Source organism: Pinus tabuliformis, chromosome 1_2, assembly GCF_031772625.1.
Source record: "Pinus tabuliformis cultivar Carrire ecotype Pingquan chromosome 1_2, CPIR1, whole genome shotgun sequence".
In the NCBI taxonomy this organism is placed as follows: domain Eukaryota; kingdom Viridiplantae; phylum Streptophyta; class Pinopsida; order Pinales; family Pinaceae; genus Pinus; species Pinus tabuliformis.
The window spans coordinates 813,507,054-813,526,085 of NC_142298.1; the positions used below are offsets into that span (position 1 = coordinate 813,507,054).

A 19,032-nucleotide genomic window follows, 5' to 3' on the forward strand; every position below is an offset into this window, starting at 1 on the left:
ATAAATTTAATTTGAAAACTGCATGAATTGATGGGATGGTGGAATTAAGCCACGAATAGAATCAGTTTAACCTGACATCCAGTCCTCTAGCACTCATGAAAAATCATGTAGCATGCGTGGATAGCCATTCACGTGGAAGTTGAGAAACACAAGCAATGGTAGATGTGTTGAACTCCAGTGAACAGGGCATCAGTTGATTAACAAATAGAAGGGGACTACAGTTCATAATTACACTGCAGTGGAGACAACATTTGCATGGGCCAGCACACGTACGCTTGGCCACTGCACTCCTTCACCACAAATCACGCAATAATTAATCAACGCTCAGCTGAAACTCTCACCATTCAACTGCAGTCAATTGAAACCATTTCCAGATCAGTTAACCAAGGGTGCTCTACCAATTTCTGCCTTTTATTCTCGAGATCTCTTCAGTTCCTTAAAAAAATTCCCACCTGTTGCACTCTACAGGCATTTCTACAGGAAGTCGTCTACAGGAAAGGCAGAAAACAGCTCTGCAGAAGGAAAACCCGAGATTTTTGTCAAAATTCAAGCTTGAAATGAGAAAAGTAGTTAAAGCTCGTGTCCAAGGTTACCAGGGTTCTTGAAAGTATTGATTTCAGAGTTTTTTTAAACGCATTATAGATCTGTTAATGATGGAGCAATCTGTTTGAATTCAGAATCTGATCAAAAGAACATATCCAGCCACCTTGTGTGACTGTGAGTTGCAGTCAAAAGCATGCATGGTGTTTGCAGGAACTACAGTTACCAATGGCTGCTGCACATGCATTGTTGTGAGCACTGGCATGTTTACAGAAATAGGTAAAATTCAGGCACAAATTCAGGAAGCTTCAATGGAATGTCATGATCCCCCTTTGAAAGGAAGTTAGATGAATTTGGTGAAAGACTGACAACAGTGATTGGTGCCATTTGTATTCTTGTCTGGATCATGAACTACAAATATTTTCTTTCATGGGAAGTCATAGATGGGTGGCTAAAACAATATCAGGTTTTCCTTTGAGAAATGTACGTACTACTTTAAGATTGTTGTTGCTCTGGCAGTTGTTACTATACCAGAGGGATTGCCTGCTGTGATTACTACATGTTTGGCTCTTGGCACTCATAAGATGGCACAAAAGAATGCTATTGTGCGTAAGTTACCGAGCGTGGAGACTTTGGGTTGCACCACAGTGATTTGCTCTGATAAGACAAGTACTCTTACAACCAATCAGATGTCTGTCAGTGAGTTTATAGTCATAGGGCACAGTGCTGGTTCACTTAGAGAGTTTACTGTTGAAGGAACAACATATAATCCTGAGGATGGAAAAATATTGGATTGGCCTGCACATAATATGGGGGAAGATTTAGAAACTCTGGCAGAAGTTGCTGCAGTTTGCAATGATGCAGGGATATCTTGTCAAGGTCACCAGTTCCATGCTACTGGTATTCCCACTGAGGCAGCCTTGAAGGTATTGGTTGAAAAAATGGGAGTTCCAGACCCAATGGCAGGTGATACAAGTGCCATTCTCAACAGTGGCACAGTGCAATTGGGCAATTATGATTGGTGGATACAAAGATCAAAGAGGCTGGCTTTATTGGAGTTTGATTGTGATCGAAAATCCATGGGTGTTATTGTCATGGAACCAATGGGACAAAATCGTCTGCTAGTAAAAGGCACCATGGAAAATTTGCTTGAAATGAGTGCTTTTCAACAACTTGCAGATGGATCAGTTGTTGAATTAGATGATGCATCAAGGGAATTACTCTTGAGCAAGTTTCATCAAATGAGTTCAAAGGCTTTGTGTTGTTTGGGCATTTCTACAGGAAGTTCAGAGAAAGGGCAGCAGAAGGAGAAATTGGTCGATATTTTAGCTAAGGAGGCAGCACCTGTGTTGGCCACCCTAAGCACATCCATCCCCTCCATGAACACTCATTTTTTCAGGGTTCGGGCACAATTTAGTCATGGTTCAACCTTCTACAGGAAGCTACAGGACTTTCTACAGGAAGTTCTGTATTTTTACCAGAAACATCCTGTAGAAGCCTTTGGGCAGGCCAGAATCAAGTATGGAGAGGGATTTGAAGCTTGAAGTCTGTTGAGGAGGCATGCAACCACTCTTCTCTTCCATTCTCCATGGGTTTTATCTCCTTTCACCACCATTTCAACCATCATATTAAATATACTTACACAATCATACCAAGGCTGAGAATTCTCTAGGAAAAGGAGCAGACAGTGGGAAGAGCAGAAAGGGGGAGAAGATGAAGGCTGCCACAGCAAAGCTGAAAGGAGAAGGCACCCTCAGCCAAGCAGGCCAAAACAGTGAAGACTGTTTCTACAGGAAGACAGAGGACTGTTTCTACAGGAAGCCAGCGAACTGTTTCTACAGGAAGTTTGAAAAGAGGGAAGCCAAAGGAGAAAACAGCCAAGATGTTAGCCAAAGAAGCCACCAGGGCCATCAATGATGAGGAGAGAGATTGGTTGCTCAGAGGATGAGAAACACTTTCAGTAGGGGGGTGATGATGAGCCCCAAAAATGTACAATTATTTGGGCTCATTCAACCTCCTAAGTTGACTTAATCCACCATTCTCATTGGTTTATTGCATGTTTTTGATTATTTTTATGTTAATAGAGTGAATTTGGTTAGTCATTATGCCAACAAGTCTAATGGGTGCTTTGTGTAGCCCTTTTGGTCAACTTGGAGACAAAATTGAAGGTCTTAATGAGCACTTGGCAGCCAAATTCGTGGGAGAACAAGCTAGAGGATTTGTGGGAAGGTGTCCCCTTCATTTATGGGCCCTTACCTCGAATTCTCCACCATCAGCTCGGAGTTCAAAGGCCACCAAATCAATGAACACAAGGGCAGCCAAGCAAGTCAAGTAGGACTGCTGTTAACTACAAGTCTTGGGCAACCAAGTCCCTAAATTTTAGGAGGACTGTTGGGTCCTCAAATTGTATAAATAAGAAGGCTTAGGGCCTCAATTGGGTTAGCTAGTTGGTAGTCATTTTCGTAGCTAGTAGTTAGTCATTTTTGGGATTAGCTAGTTAGTCAATTTGGTTAGCCAGTTAGTCTTTTTGTAAGCCAGTTTTGGCATGATGTTAGACTCATGATTATTCAATAAAGGCAGGCAGCTTTGGATTCAATTCAGAGTTTTTAAGGGAGCTATAGCTCTCAGGTTAGGGCCCAACCTGAGAGCAATAGACCTCCTCTGTTTTGTAGTGTTATTTGCCTTTCGTTCCAACACTTTGTTTCTTTACTTTGACATGCAATTCGAATTTACAGTCTGTTGATTTAGTTTTTATGTGATTGAGTAGGATTAGTTTATGGTTGATTCACTTTCAGTTGTTTAGATCAGAATAGGAGGTTTGTAATCACTGGAGCTCCAAGAAAAGGGTTGTTAGTGTCTTCACTGCCATCTCTGTCTAGGGATTGGGGTGCAGTCCATATCAACCACCAAAAAGAACACAGTCTTTTACTTCCATGCAAGCTGCAACATAGTCATTTTCATTGAAGATCCATCCATGCACTTTTGATATTGAACCATACTTCTACATTTTTCATTCCATGCATGGCTTCTTTTCTCAGTTTTACATTGCTGTTCATAGGTTTAATGGCACAGGTATCATAGGTTAATGAATTCTCGTTTTTGGTGCAAGACATAAGTAATTTGTTTTATTTCCACTACTCCATATCCTTCTACTTCCTTTTTCTTCTTCTTAACCTCTCCTCAAGTCACCTTCTCGACCTCTGTTCAGCTCGTTCACCTTCCAACTCATCCATTGCCACGTAGCTTCATCTTTTTGACCTTTCGTTGCTGCCATTCTTCTATCCACCAACCAACTCTGTGCACTCTCTCTCCATCTTGTTCCTCTGCCCCTGAGCCATCACAAGTTCCATCTCCACCTCACCTATCCACCCAAACCGCTCCATCACTTCACCATCTCCCAAAACTCCCATGGTCGACCATCCTGTAGAATTTCACAGACTTCCTGTAGAACCCCTGAGTTTCCTGTAGGATCCCCTGCAGACTTCCTGTAGAAGCCTGTAAACTCGGTTGCTAAGCATCCGAACGTGGTAGACTTCTGTGGACTGATGCTAGAGACCCTCTGGGACCTCCCCTAGCCATCCTGACCTTGCCCATGCTTTCCTTCCATTTGAACTGCTCCTGCACAGTCAAACCCTAATCAAAAGCACCATCACAATAAATCCAACCACTTAATGACAAAATACAAAATCATGTCTTTTCAGATGCAAATAGCTTAGATTCATGTATTTCAACTCACTGCAAGTAATGGCATCATTGGTAGAAGTTTCATTCACATTTTTGCATTGTAAGGGTCAAGCTAGTTAAATTAGGGTTTATTAGGGTTTCCATGCTTTGTTGGCTTTCAATTTCCTTTTTGCAAAGTAGGTTAGCTTCCTTCAAGATAGCTGTCGTCCATCACTCATAAAGCTTCTTCTGAGAGCATATAGAAGTTGGCTTGAGCCCTAGCGGACTTGTGCCAGCTGACCAAGTGACAGCTGCGACAAGAGCTAGTACTTGTGCATACAGCACCGTCGCTTCCAAGTTTGTACGAACTACCGGGTTGATAAAATTAGAGATAGGGAGCTCCAGGAGTTGTAGCATTATTGCTACAATATTGGAGCCCACCATTACATTTGCAACAAAATTTACCACTATGCGAGGGAGTGTCCTGATAAAAAGGACACATCTCATGACAATGATCAAAATCACTCCCAAGGAAATTTCAACAACAATCAAAGGAAGGGAAAATTCAATGGCAAAGGAAAGAGGAATGTCGGAAATCAAGGAAGTGGTCAACCCTCTAAGAAGGCAAGAAACTCCAGGTATGAATCTAACATTGTTAACAATAAGCCAGATGAATATTATCTGATATTGATCCTCTCTACTACTTCTCCTCCAGACTCATTGGTAAATTGGCTTATTGATAGTGGTGCCTCAAGGAACTTCACTGGTTACAAAGAAGCTCTCTCTAATCTAATACAGAAGGAGACCAAACTGGAAATTATTCTTGGAGACAACTCCAAATATCCCACAAAAGGAATAGGGAATGTCTCTCTACAATTGAATTACGGTAATACAATTCATTTGCAAGAAGTACTATATCTACCTGATCTCAGAAAGAACCTGGTGTCCCTTTCAGCAATGGAAGACAAAGGCTAGAAGGTGGCCTTCCTCGATGGCAAGGTACGTGTATGGAAAAAGAATTTCAAAGATGCTTTCACTCTTGGGTTTCAGGTTGACTCTTTATATCAAGTTGGAGGAAGTCCGTTGGGTGTCATGTCTTATGACACATCTCTTCAGTCTGAACTATGGCACCAGGGGTTTGCTCACCTTCATTATAAAGCTCTACCCGATGTGAGAAAAATGGTGATAGGAATGCCTGAGTTTAAAGTACAGCAAGAAGGTGTATGTTTGGGATGTGTTGAAGGAAATCTCAAAAGGGGACCATTCCCCTCAAGTAATAGCAAGACCTCTGATATATTGCAGTTGGTTCACTCCGACATATCTGGTATGATGCATGTGAACTCCTTGGGAGGATATTTATATTAAATCACTTTTAAATATTATTATTATCGCAAGACTTTCATATACTTCTTGAAAAAGAAGGATGAAGTGTTCTCCTGGTTTCGTCACCTCAAAGCATTGATTGAGAATCAAATCAAAAAGAAGATCAAGATCTTAAGGATTGATAATGGAACTGAATATGAATCCAATGAGTTCCATGACTTTTATAAGGAAGCTAGAATTAAGAGGGATACCACAACACCATACACTCCTGAGAAAAATGGTGTGGAGGAAAGGAAAAATCGTACGATTATGGAAGTTGTTCGTTCCATGCTCCATGGTCAAAGGCTTTCGAAGTTTCTGTGGGTTGAAGCTGCAAATACTGCCATATGTGTTCAAAACTGATTCCCTCATCAAGAATTAGATTCCAAGACTCCCAAAGAGATATTCATTGTTAAGAAGCCTGATGTATTTCATTTTAGATTTTTTGGAAGTCCTGTATATTTTCATGTGCCGAAAGAGAAAAGGAATAAATTGGGTTCATCTAGAAAGAAGGGAATCTCCATGTGCTATAGCGAAAATACTAAGGGCTATAAAATTTATGTGGCTGGTCAAAGGGAAGTTGATATTAGCCATGATGTCACCTTTGATGAAGATATGGCTCTTAGCAAAGTTGACAATCTTCCTATACTAAGGAAATCTGGAGAAGGTGACACCAGGAAACCAGAGGAAAAGGAAGATGAGACGATGCTCGATGTAGAAGAACCTATGGATCCTATTGATCCCCCTTCGCAAGAGCCTTCCTATTCTAGGAAGAGGCCTTCATGGTTGAGGGGGACACTTGATGATGGCAAAGGACACATTGCACCCAAAGGGACTTTCTGAGAAAGCAAGAAGTTGGCCAGGTATCAGGGATACTTGACCCTCATGAGAACGATCATTCAAAATGAGCCTTCATTGTTCACAGAAGATGTCAAGAATTAAGTATGGAAGGATGGTATAACTGAGTAATATGATTCCATCATGAGGAACGATGTATTGGATGTGGTCCCCATAACCCAGGACAAAGCAATTGTACTATGAAATGGCTTTACAAGATAAAGCATGGAGCTGATGGAAGTGCTGAAAAGTATAAGGCTCGTTTGTCACTCGTGGCTTCTCTTAGAAGGAAGGTATAGCCTATGACGAGATATTTGCACCTGTTGCCCAATATACCACCATTCGCTCGATCATAGCCCTTGCTGCTTCGCAAGGATGGAACCTACATTAGGTGGATGTCAAGACCATTTATTTGCATGGTTCGATCAAAGAGGAAGTTTATGTTGAACAACCCGAAGGATTTGAGATTCATGATCGGGAATCTCATGTGTGCAGGTTGAAGAAAGCCCTCTATGGGTTGAATCAAGCACCCCAAGCGTGGTATGAGAGGATCGATAGCTACTTGATGAAACTAGGATTCACTAGGAGTGAAGCCGACCCTAACATTTACTTTAAGGTTGAAGATGAAAAACCTCTCATATTGCTGATATACGTTGACAGCCTCTTTCTGATAGGTGCAGACCCTCTCATTCACAAATGTAAGAGGGAGTTGGCTTCTGAGCTTGAGATGAAGGACCTGGGACTGATATACTATTTCCTAGGACTTGAAGTCTGGTAGAATCTAGGGGAGATTTTCCTATCTCAAGGAAAATATGTGGTGAAGATATTGGAGAGATTCGGTATGGTGGACTATAAGCCCGTGACTACCCCGATGGAGCTTGACTTCAAGAAGTTAAGCAGTAGTGCTGCCGGACTTGTTTTACAAAATGCTATCGAGTATCGTCAACTCATCGAAGAATTGATGTTCTTGGTGAACTCCGGTCTGGATATATGTTTTGCAGTCAACAAGTTGACTCAACATATGGTTGAGACTCACCACACACATTGGATTGGTGCTAAGAATTTATTGAGATACCTTCGTGGCACAATCACTCATGGGTTGAGATACACTGCCGGAGATGTGAGACTACATGGATATACTGATGCTGATTTGGAAGACAGTGTAGTGGACTGAAAGAGCACTTCTAGGTGTTGTTTCTCTTTGGGATCTACCTCGATATCTTGGATGAGCAGGAAGCATAAGTCGGTAGCTTTGAGCACCGCTGAGGCAGAGTACATTGCTCCGAGTGTGGCCTATTGTGAGGCTGTTTGGTTGCGAAAGCTCTTCAATGAGCTGTTTGGATTTACATTGGCTACTACCATGATCGTGTGTGACAACCAGAGTGGGGTTTGTTTATCATAGAATCTCATATTTCATGATCATTCCAAGAATATCGATATCAAGTACCACTATATCTGGGATATGGTGTAGCGGGGAGCAATAAGGCTCCAACATATTGGTACAGATGAGCAGGTTGCCAACATTTTGACGAAGCACCTGGGAAAGGTCAAATTCTTGAATTTTCGAGAAAAAATTGGTGTCATTGAGAGACCCACTTATGAGGGTCATGTATGATGCATACATTGAGATCTGGGACCTCCGAGGGGGTTGGGGTACTTCTTGGAGTGACATGCGACCACAGGGCAACTTACCCTCCCCTAGTGGTGCACTATGTATAGGGTGAAAGGTTAAACCTTCCCCCGTGATACCCAGTGGCGACTTAGGGACAAGATGATTAGTTCTCCTATTGAGGCATCCTACCCATGCACTCTGGGACTCATGGGAAGTACCTCTTATCTGATCAATGAGTAGGGAAATGGATTAGGGACCATAGTAGTACTATCGATGGACGCAACATTGTATCTACTGTACTCTGTATGCTAGGATGACCTCGATTAATTTGGGATCAATGAAACTAATCTGGGATCAGTGAGAGTGGTATGACACACTCTCGAGGACTGACTTCAGGTCAGTGGAGGATGGTATGATACATCCTCGATCATTTCTTCTTCTTCATAGTTCAACAAAGCAGAGCAGACCTAAGCAGTGCAGGGCAATGCATTTGATGGCAGAGATAGTACCGACGGTCAGACGAATTAGCAGATCGAGTTCTCCCTAGTTGAGAGGGAGTGTTAAAATTGGAAAATAGGGCCAAACTCCATGTGGGTCATCTTATTTATGGTAGCTAATATTTTTCCTTGATTCCTCTCGTCGAGAGGTGTAGGATTGATCTAACGATCATTCGATTCCGACAAGTATTTATGGATATATGAATTTATTTGTATTTACTTGACAAATTGTCAAGGTCGACCAACAGCTAAATGTGTGGCACACATGCCCATCATATTATATACATACAAGTGAGGTTTTGTAATTATTCACTCATGTCATCTCATATTATCTTCTTCTCTCTCACTCTCCTTACTTGATTGGGTTAACAAGGAGTAGCTCTCATGTGGAAGAAGAAGGACGCAACAAGGAAGCAAGGAAGACACAGCAAGGAGGAAGACGCAGGTCTATTCTGCGTTGAATTTTGTTGACCTAGGTGCAACAAGTAAGGGATGACTGTGTTGACCAGCGAGGGAGGCATTTTGTCTATGACCTAGTGTGGGGAGTCTCCTTCAAGCAAGTCGCAATCCTGATTTGCCATCCGAGGACTTGATTTGACCAACAAAGTGACCAACACTAACTGGTTAGGGCAAACCACAGAGCGGTCAATTCATTGACATGTTTTGACCATTTCTTTTGGGTTGTTTGGGCTACCCTTCATTGTTGTTTAAGGCTGAGTTGACCAAGGATTGACTCAAGGTCATTTGTGGACCATTTTATCTACTTTGCAAGTGTTGGTTAGGGTTTCTATTACTACTGTCATAAAAATTATAGATCTGTACAATTGTACTATTTCTCTCTCTGCTGAACTATTGAGGAATAAAGAAGAATTGAGAAAAGGGTTTCCCAGCATTAGGGTTTGTGCCTGGCTAGCCACCACATCTGGTGTCTCCTGTCTTGGTTTGATTTATGTTGATCTATTAATGTTCTATCTACATTTTACTATATGTTAAGTAAACTGCACTAAGCATAGAACATACCATAAATCAACAGTCCAACCAGAGCGACGAAGACAAACTCTCTAACAAATGGAAGGAGAAGCTATAAATATGATGAACATCTCTGTAAAGGAAACCAGGGTTTCCATAGAGACTGGGAGTGCAAGAGGCACAGAAAATCAGACTTGATCTGGGAGAAAAATGGGTATAATGTTGATAGCCCTTTTCTTATGTCCTTATGGCTACCGAAGGTGTGTATATATACCACCCGAAATTAGTTAATTTAGTTGTGCTACGGGCTCTTGTATGTGGCCTCTTGATAAAACCCATGAACCTTGCCCGAAAGATAGCATATTATTTTACTTTTTCATATTTAAAAAGGTATATGCTGGTATGTAGTTATAGAACCTCCATATATACGCGCTTTTGAATAGGCAGAGTCACGTATGGAATTTGACATTTTTTTTTTAATATAAAATCAATTTTGTGTGGGAAAAGGTTGCCCAAGGCCATACAAGAGCATCAAGTGTACCAGAGTGCTAAATGATGTTATAACATAAGGGCACAAGACTCTTATGGTCCTCCCATAACCTTGGTAAAACCTTGAGACCTGACATTGGTTCATATCTAACTTGTTCATAGTAGCCTTGTCTTGCTTGGAGTTAAATGATACCCTTTAGAGGTCATATGTGATGGTTTGAGGACTCATCCATGATGCTTGAGCTTGATAGGAAAGTATTAGCATTGGGAGCTCCTTTTCTCTCCATTGACTATGGTCAAGAAATCAAGACCAGTGAATACGATGTGCACGGGGCATGCATAAAGGTTAATAAGAATGTTTATACATTTCTATACTACATGCACATTCCTAAAAATTTTAGCAAACATGTACTTCATTACAACAATTTCAAGAATCAACTTCTTAAACTTTCTTTATTCTCTGAATAATTATGAAAATGCAATTTTAAATTTATTAGGTGTACTTGAGACATGTTTGTAGTGGCATTGATTTAAATTTAAATTCATCAGCAAATATAAAATTTCAGTAATATCTTATATACAATGTTGATTTTTTGATTTTATAGTGCTTAGTAGACAAGCATGAATTTTTGCATCTAGTAGTTACTTCAAATGATATATGAACATCATTAAGTAATTACACATAGAAATTTCAACTTCTTAGAAAACTTTGGCCTCTTCCTTAGAGTTGCTTCCACGTGTAAGAGAGAGAAAATAATATATGAGTGATGTGTGTTGTGATTGTATCAAGTATATTTTTATAGCTATATTAGGTTTCCCAAAAGAGACACGTCTCTTTGTAAAATAGATTTAAAATTTTTTGTTTCTTTTAATTTTAACTTAAATTGAATTGAATTTTTACTTCTTTTGATTTTAACTTGTGTAGCTGGGGAATACCTTCAGCAACTACCCAAAAATCAACACTCCCTCTTAGCTAGGGAGGTATTTATCTTGAGTTCCTTAGATGTATCTCTTTGTTGACATTTTTCATTAAGAATAAGGTTTCTCAACTCACATTATCAACATCATAATTATCTAGTTCAATACACTTCACCTATAACAATCATAGCATCCACTCAGTATCCTTATCCAAGTTAGCACACCTAACCTATGGTACTAGGTACCATCATCCAAGTTAGTACACCTAACCTATGGTACATCATTGGTATATACTAGGTACCATCATCCGAGCTAGTACACCTAACCAATGGTACATCATCAATATGTACTGAGTAACATCATCCAGGCTAACACACCTAGCCTATGGTACAAACACTAGTCACCATGATTTGGTCAGTACGTCAACCCCATGGTGTATGAACTAGTATAGTTTTTCCATCACCATGGTCAAACCTTAGGGAACATCCACATTCCAACTTCATAGGGTTGGCCAAACCCTATAAGACATCCACATATTCACACCACAAGGTTTTCGTCACCATGGTCAAACCTTAAAGGACATCTTCATCCTTACACCATAGTGTTTCCATCAACATGCTAAATCCTAAATGGAATCCATGTCCTAATTCCACAAACCTCATTCCAGGCCATGATGTTATATGTGCTCACTCAATGAGTAACTAAGCCTGATGCTAAAAAGGAACTCACATTTATAGAGTGGCTGGGCCAAAAACAATAAAATGCATCCACTCTTTCTAGTAACCTCTACTAGACCATTCTCCCTAATTCCAATCACAATACTTAACATAGGGAGAATTTCTATCCACCGAACCATTCTTCCTAATTCCGATCAATGTACTTGATACAGGGATAACATCCCTAATTTCAATTTGAGTACATGAGATGGGAAGACTGCTTATCTATGATGTTATCGTATTTATCAACACATTATGCCTAATTTATGGTCAGTGTATTTGACACGAGGATAACCACCCTAACTCCGATCAAAGTACATGAAATAGGGGGAATCCATATCCATGATGCAATATCATCATCACTAACATCATCATCAATATGTACCAAAACCTAAGTTAGCTCTCCTAACTAATGGTACTTACTCAAATAGTCACCTTGATTTGGTGGGTGCCTCACCTCATGGTACTCTAACTATTTCAGGGTTTCCATCCCCCATGGTCAAACCCTAAGGAAACCCATGTCCCAAGTCAAAAGGAGTTTCTCTAGGCCATGATACTTAAGAGTCACCCACTCCACGAGTTTCTGGGCCTTAAAGACTATTCCTTTCAAAAATGTTTTTCCCTCATGCTATATCACCAATAGTCTTGGTCATGCTCATTTTGTCACCAATAGGCCAAGATATAACCCTATTTTCCACCCATCAAAAATCTAGGCCAAGCTCCTGTTATTACCAAAAGTCTGATCCATGACCTTGTTGATGTCACATCAATGCTCCCTCTCACTAATAGAGGGGTTCTCCACTAGTCCAAGATTGTATATGAAGTATAAAAAATTTAGTTGAGACAAATTCTTTGCGACGATGTAATCCATCTACTCATCAGCGGAGATATACTAGAGCCTCAACTCTCCCCTTTGTACCATGTCACAAATGTAGTGGTACTTGATCTCAATTTTCTTCGACCTACCATACAACTTTAACTGAAATAAAATATCATGGTTGATTTCAACACCTAGTCAAATGATCCTATGAGAAACTTCTGAAGCCACACTACTTCACAACTCGCCAAACTAGATGCAATATACTCAGTCTCTATAGTGTTTAGTGTGACAGATGCTTGCTACCTGCAAAGCCCAAACTAAAGCAACAACATGATGTGATCTTTTTGTCTTCTAAACTCCTTGCTTAATCCCAACATATGTACTTCATCATTTGAGACATATCTTAATCCATATCTAACTGTACCATGAAAATACCTCGACACATGGTGTGTCACATGCCTTAGCTCAACTATAAACTAATGGCTCCCTTTATTGTAACCATCACCACAACTACTTTCCAGTCACCCTGCCTAGGTGCTCCCTTTCACACTGAAATAGATCCTACTCTTGCAATCATGGATGCTCCCTCTATCACCGTTGCCTCTTAATCACTAAAGCATATATGTTGTTTGGCATGGTCCATTCGTATAAAGGGATAGTTCTTTGAGAGATCTCTCATCTCTAGGAATCTATCTTGTATTCCATCATCTAAAGGATCTTAATAGTATAATTACATTGAACAAGGAAGTAATGCATCAAATTTAGATCCATCGTCTAAAATTCTAAGGCCATATTCCTCTAACACTGAAGTAAAGATTCCTATGGTAATCATGAATACTCCCTTTATCACGGAATAAAATATTCCTTCCATCATCACTTCCTCTATGTCAGAATAAGTCATCTACAAGATTACAATCTCATCAAAACCCAAGGTACTTGACGATTAGAGAAAACGTCTTACAATAGTCTTCTCTGTCATTCTAGGAGAACCTTCTTTCCATGGATTTTTCTTTGTAATAATCTATGTTGTCATATGTTGCATGCTAGATCTTGTAGATCCACTTGGACGTCACCATTGACTTCCCTTAGACCTTGGTACAATTTTCACACACATCTCTCTTTCAAACTCTCTAGCCTCATTGTCTACCTCCTCTAAACTAGAAGCTCTTCTAGTCATCTAACATGGTTCTAGATGCCTTGCTCCATTTCTCCCTCTCGAGCACAAATCTATCTGGTTGAGTTTGTGTTCCACCTTTGGAGAATCCTTTTATCATGAACTTTTCTTCATTCTTTCTAATGCTTTCATTTTCTACGAGAGCCTTGGAAGCCTTCACAATGTACACACAACCTTCATTAAGAGGTCCTTTTAATCTAAGGATTGTAGGGAATTTTCAACTTCCTCTCGATCCTTCCTTCTTTGAGGAAGCACTGAAATCTCATCAAGTTAGAAATGCTCATCCTTGTCGTCATCATCAACATGTTTCATTCCTTTCCTTTCGAGCATGAGATAGGGTTTCTTCTTTTAGTGGAAATGATCAATCCTAGGGATTTTTTGATAAACCCTCAGGATTTCTTAACTAAGCCTTGTAGCTTTCTAGGGTCTACAAAGTATGAAACCTTCAATTTTAGTTTTACATCTTCTTATAAGTCCAATAGTTTTTGCAATGTGTAGAATTCTCATTTTCAAGTCCATTTCCCAAGCATATTTGAGAATTAATAATAATTGTTTCTTGAGCTTTTCAACCCAATAAATCTACACACATCAAGTCCTACAAATGATCCAATTTTATTGAGATAACTTTCAACTTTTAAAGAGAGCTCAACCACTTTTTCATTGTGAGATTATTATCATAATTTTTTTCCTTCATCAAGGTGGGATATAATACAATATCCTGCTTCTGAATCACAAGGAAACACAAAAACTTGAAATATATAAGTCCCTTTAGATTTTTATATATTCTTACAAGGTTTGATCATTTTGATTGAGTATTTATTCAAGCTTTCTTCATTGAACTGCAGATCCAAACTTATCTTGTTAATGCAAGACATATCACTATAGTATATGGAATTATAGAATTTGCATCTTCTAATCATTTCTTTTAACACTCACATAGGCTGCACATACCATTATATACCACGATGTTTAAGATGGTACAAATCAACAACTTCCCTTGAAGGATTCTTAAAGGATTTATTTATAGCTGCATACAATTTTTAGATCATTGACATGGTCCTCTAATGTACTTTTCATTCTTCTAGATTTTGATACTAAACATTACTATATCAAAATATTATGATGAAAGTCTTTATACTTTTGATAGAGCTTGTCCTATGATGATACGAGATGATCTAGAAATACTTCAAACAAGATTGTAGTGATGATGCATAACTCTCATTCCAATTATTCAAAAAGTCATCGATCTTTAAACTTATTTATCACATTATAGTATGTTATACATGGAAACATTTATCAATCTAGCAACCAAGCAATATGTCAAGTTGAAATATGTTCAATCTATTCACCTCTTTAATGTCAATGCCACTTAATGTTTATGAAATAGGGTGTTCACCAATCTTGTTTGAGGAAACTAATTTCAAAATACATATGCTTGAATCATAGACTTTCAATTATTCCTTATTCCATATTGACATATATAGTAATAATTTATGGAATTATTTGCATTCTTTATATTTTTCTAATTAGACATATTTACCATGAATTACTGCCCACCATAATTTATGGAATTTTCTTTGCATTATTTATATTTTGGTGGTTAGACATATTTATCATGAATTATTACACACCATAATTTATGGAATTCTCTTCATTCTTTAGGTAGGAGTAAAAAATATATATGTTGTAATTAATTCCAATGATATATGAACATCATTAAGTAATTACACACAAAAAATTCAACTTCTTAGAAAATTTTAGCATCTTCTTCTTAGAAATCTTTGGCATCTTCCTTAGACATGCTTCCACTTGCTTGAGAGAATAATATGTGAGTGATGTGTATGTTATGATTGTATCAAGTCTCTTTTTATAGTGACATTAGGTTGCCTTTGTAAATTAAATTTTAAATTAATTTTCTTTCTTTTAATTTTAACTTAAATTAAATTTATTTTTTCTTTCTTTTGATTTTGACTTGTGTAGTTGAGGAAAACATCCCGCAAATACCCAAAAATCAACATTGATTTAGTAAATAATTTTTTTTTTTTTCCTTTTTTTTTTATATAATAATAATTGAGTAAAAAAAATAAAAGACTAAATTGTTAGATCCTTTATTTCTATAAAACATTTCTTTCCTCTACTGTGAGCCCTCACCTGCAAAAACCCTATCTTCCCTAATGGCCACCACAGAGGGAGCCCCTCACAGTCTCCCCCCTGCTCCCCCTCCTCCTCTGCAATCAACTCCATCACCTATGGAAGAAGCATCTTCCTTTCAAGCATTGGTGGCCTCACTGCCAAAGCATATCAAGATTGTAGAAACGAATTTGAGATTCATCAAAATAAATGATGAGATCTTTGATATTTATCTATAGATTGGAGCTCGAAGAACTTCCATGACATACTATGATAGAGAGTTGATAATAAAATTCATAGGTATGTGGTCATCCCCAAGATCCATGGAAATATGGATAGAAAAACAATGGAGGTCAATGATGAAAGGAAATATTGCCCTATATGAAGTATGAAATGGTTTTTTTGTATTCTTATTTGAGTTAAAAGAGGATAGGTATGTGGTTTTTCATAATGGGTTATATTTCTTCGACTTGTGGGGAATTTATTTCAACAAATGGACGTTGGATTTTGGATTTTAACCTAGATGAGGATGTCCCAACAACAATCATGGTCCAGGTTAAGTTAGCAAGGCTCCCAATGTCCTGTTGGAGAGAAATTTGTATTAGGTAAATTGAAAATGGAGTAGGTCACAACATTGATAAGGTAGATCCCAGAGGTTCCCAATTTTCTTGTGCCAAAATATTGGTGGAGGTAGATCTCAAAAATGGGGCACCTGCAGAAATAAATCTAACCCTAGGGTACTAGAAGCATTGACAGATCATGGATTACAAGAAGATCACCTTGAAATGTCGATATTATCATGAGTATGGTCACTTCACTCATGACTCTAGTAAGATTACAAGAAATAAGGGATCAGATCCATCTGCTTCTCCAAAGGATCAATGGCAGACACAGAATAAAAGTGGAAAAGGAAAAAATGCTATTGTAAAACCCCAACCTAAACAAAGAAACAATGTGGCTTCTTCCTCATCAAACCCTTTCAACACTAATAAACCAAAATGAGGAAGGTGTTAGTGAGCCAACGGTTGCAGAAGAAAATGAAGAGAAAGGGAATGAAGAGGAGAACGAGGAAGTTGAAGAAGGGGAGATTAATGAAGGAAGCCCTCCTTAGGCATCAGATCTGCCCAAGGAAAACTTTAGGGGCTAATATTTGCAAGTGGTCTTATTTTCCATTTTTTCTAAAAATGATTCGCCCAAATTTTATAGTACAAAATTACTTTACCTCAAAAATTGTCAAAAGTTTATATAAATTAATATAAATCATTAGAGATCTAAATATTTTAACAAAAATATTACCAAATATTTTATAATTTTCATATTATTGACAAGGAATATTCGCCAAGCATTAGGGGAACTTTGAGAACTAAAATGGGCCTCCTAAGAAAAATTTACAACCAAAATAGACTTTATTAGAACCAATAGGATTCAAGATGATGATGTCAACCATGGGGGATGATTCACCATTTTTGGAGTAAAAATGTAAAAAGATTAAAAAATAATAAAATAATAAAACTACTTTTTCAACTCTATTTTCAACTTATCTCCCTAAAGTTTTACTCACATTTTGAGTGGGAGTACTTGTTAGATGAAATATTTAATTCCTCATCCAAGGAGTACCCACATTGCATATTTTCGATGGACAATCACATTTTTCATGTATTTCTCATTTTTTGTGTAGTAGGGTCCATCAAAAGTATGCAACATGGGTATTCCTTGGATGAGGAATCAAATTTTACATCCAACGAGTGTTTCCACTCAAAATTTGAGTAAACGCATAGGGAGATAAGTTGAAAATACGAGTTGAAAAAAATATTTTTTCCTTTTTTCCCTCTAAAGTTTGATGATGTAATCTAATATTATTTTATTATTTCCACTATTACTTATAATTTCCTTGGGAGGCCCATTTTGGACCTCAAAACTCCCCTAATTGTTTCGAAACTTTAATATAAAATTCCATCCATTAAGTTTTCCCTAGATCCACCAAGATTGGTTTCCCCAAAACAGGTCCACTCCAAGCCCCACGCAACCTAGAATGCCTTCAAAATACCACAGTGTCAGTGTTGCAGAAGAAATAGATGGAGTGATCACGCCCCATATGGCCCAAAATTTATTATGGGTTGATGAAGGCAGCATCCATGAAACAAAAAGCACTAAAATAAATCAGGATGGCTACAAAGGAAATCGTTCGAGAAGGAGAAGCAGAACAAACATGAAACTGGGTAGAAAACCAATAATTTTAGATATTACTAAAGGAAAATGGGGTAAAGGAACAAATGGACCAGATGGTGGAGGGCCACAAAACCCTACATCCAAATGAAAGTACTATCATGGAATGTAAGGGGCTTGGGGAGTCTCGTAAAATCCTTGGTAGTAAAATATCTTGTTACACAGGAAAATCCATGGTTGTTTTTTATTCAATAAACAAATTTGGAAGAAAAGGAAGTGCTAAAGACGATGGAAATGATATGAAAAGGAAGTGTTGGAATAACCCGAAGCTCAAGAAGTGCATCAGGGGGATTATGTACCTTATGGATGGAGAAACATTTATCTTATATCGATAGTACTAAAACTCGAGATTGGATAATGGTCCTCTTGGAATCTAAGGAAACAAGAGATCACATCCCTGTGATAAAAGTTTATGCCTTATTTTTCTACAGTCAGAAGATAGATTTTTGGGACTGTATGGATGAAATCAAGAACAAAGTACCATAGAAAAATGATATGATCGAGGGTGACTTCAATACGATTTTCAGTATGGATGAAAAAAGAGGAGCAATCATAGTAGGAGACACATGCCTAGAACGAATGGAGGACGTAATAATTGAATGGTATATGTTTGATGTAGTTCCAAAAGTTTCAAAATATACATGGACTGACCATTGAATAAGGGATAATCACAACATTGCTTGATTAGAAAGATTCTTAGTTCATAACTGATGGATTTTAATAGGATTAGAGTTCTTGTCATTCATTAAATCCCAAGGTGAATATGACCATCATCCAATCATGCTGCAAATGGAGAAAATAGAAAATTTGGGCCCAATCCCCTTCATATTTAGCCCAATGTTGATTCAAGAGGAAGGAGTGGTGGATTCAATAAATAAAGTATGGCTTTCGATAGTAAGGGGCTCATCGGCCTAAGTATGGGAAAGAAAAAATTTCTCCGTCAAAGAAGCCCTCCAAAAATCACTGAAGGAAAAGTTCAAACCTCTTGGTTAGTCAAGAAGAGAGATAGTGAGCCAGCTTGAAGAGCATCACAGGTTGATGGAATTAGTAAAGGTGGAAGAGGAGCATCTAAAAAAAGA

General features: G+C 38.3%; 1 pseudogene; it reads left to right on the top strand.

Annotated features, from left to right (window-relative positions):
- The first annotated feature begins 740 nt into the window (after window positions 1–740).
- Window positions 741–19,032, top strand: part of LOC149208387 (calcium-transporting ATPase, endoplasmic reticulum-type pseudogene) — a 60,904-nt pseudogene continuing 42,612 nt past the window's right edge.